The 1,789-nt window shown below is 41.9% G+C and overlaps 1 protein-coding gene across 1 annotated transcript in view; it reads left to right on the forward strand.

The window, feature by feature from the left end:
• The window catches only part of Ears2 (glutamyl-tRNA synthetase 2, mitochondrial), a 26,455-nt gene that overhangs the window by 18,298 nt on the left and 6,368 nt on the right, over positions 1-1,789 (forward strand). The window lies entirely within an intron of this gene.

Genomic DNA, 1,789 nt, shown 5'->3' on the forward strand with positions numbered 1-1,789 from the left:
CTGGTCTACAAGAGCTAGTTCCAGGACAGGCTCCAAAACCACAGAGAAACCCTGTCTCGAAAAAACAAAAAAAAAAAAAAAAAAAAAAAAAAAAAATATATATATATATATATATATATATATATATATATATTGTAACCAATTGATGACCTTGTATCTTGATCCTCCTGCTTCCACCTTTCAAGTGCTCAAATTACAGGAGTGTGTCAGCATACTGACTCAACTGCACTTGTTTTGTTTTAAGTATATGACTTGATCAGTTCTGTAATTTTGCTATATGTTAGCTATAGGAGATCCAAGACAGAATTTAAATGACTAGCACATTTACACAGTGGGCAGTGAGGCATTTCTTGCATGGGGCCTGCAAGAGTGAATGTAATCTAGATGCAATATAACTACCTTTTTTTTTTTTTAAATCTCACAGATGTGCTATTTTAGGGGGACATGGAGTCCAGTTAAAGATACACTGTGTTGTCTCCCAAGCCTCCTTGAAAGACAGGGAAGGGAGGGAGTACTTAGGACTGATGCCCACAGACTTAATCTAACCAATAATTATCCTCAGATGTTTCTGTCATCATGTCACTGCCGTGCTTACTTCAGAGACATAGTAAATACATTAGAAGGCTTATTAGTGTTCTAGTAGCAGTAGCAGTAAATACTGGTAGTATATGAACATGGGAATTGTAATTAAGAATCATTTAGTTTGACTATGTTCCAGGCTTGAATTTATGGTGTATCAATTCAGCATGGCCAGGGCTTCTCTGTGTAACAGTCCTGGCTGTCCTGGAACTCATTTTATAAATCAGGCTGGTCTCAAATTCACTGAGATCTGCCTGCCTCTGCCTTCCAAGTACTGGAATTAAAGGCATGCACCACAACCACCCGACTGTGTTTTCTGTAATACTCTTGTTTTTGTTTTTGTTTGCTTGTTTCAAGACAGGGTTTCACTGTAGTTTTAGAGCCTGTTTAGCTCTTGTAGATCAGACTGGCCTCAAACTCACATAGATCTTCCTGCTTCTTCCTCCCAAGTGCTGGGATTAATTGCGTGCACTGCTACTGCCCGACTTCTGTAATATTCTTTTGAAAAATATTTTTTTCAACCAAATTACTTTTGCCTGTAATTCCAGCACTGGGGGTTGAGGTGGGAAGATACAGAGTTTTAGGCCAGCCCTACTACATAGAACCTATCTCAAACATCAGAAGCTAAGGAAAAGTTTTTAATGTTTTTGTCAGTGTACATTCGAGATAGCTTCCCATAATGTCTTGTCTTCCATCTTGTGACATACCAGGAGCCTCAGACTCCTGCAGGCTGCAGCTCCCAAATAGGTGACTTCCAAACCCTGGCATCAGTACTTTGAATGTAGGTCCATACTTAACCTTCACTACCACCCTGTCTGTGCCAAGGCTTCCCAGCTTTCTAATGGCTGTGTGAGTGATTGCAAACTCTTGCCAGGCAGGCTTTGGATACAAGACTGTTCCAGTCCCAGCCCTATGAGCTGTTTGCCACTTTACTGCCTAGCTTTCCTCTATAACACAGACAAGGGGCCACAGGACTTAGAATGGTCCCTGGTTCTGCACTGCTCTGAGTCTCCTTGGCAGCATGGGAACTGAAGATGACTGGGTTTCATATGAGGGTTGGACTCTTAAGAGGCTTTACTGTTCAGAAGGAGAAAATCAGAGAGTTAGAATTCCAGAAAAAAGATACATTTGGCCGGGCGGTGGTGGCGCACGCCTTTAATCCCAGTACTCGGGAGGCAGAGGCAGGCGGATCTCTGGGAGTTCGAGGCCA

Source organism: Microtus ochrogaster, chromosome 8 (genome assembly GCF_000317375.1).
Source record: "Microtus ochrogaster isolate Prairie Vole_2 chromosome 8, MicOch1.0, whole genome shotgun sequence".
NCBI classification, from domain to species: domain Eukaryota; kingdom Metazoa; phylum Chordata; class Mammalia; order Rodentia; family Cricetidae; genus Microtus; species Microtus ochrogaster.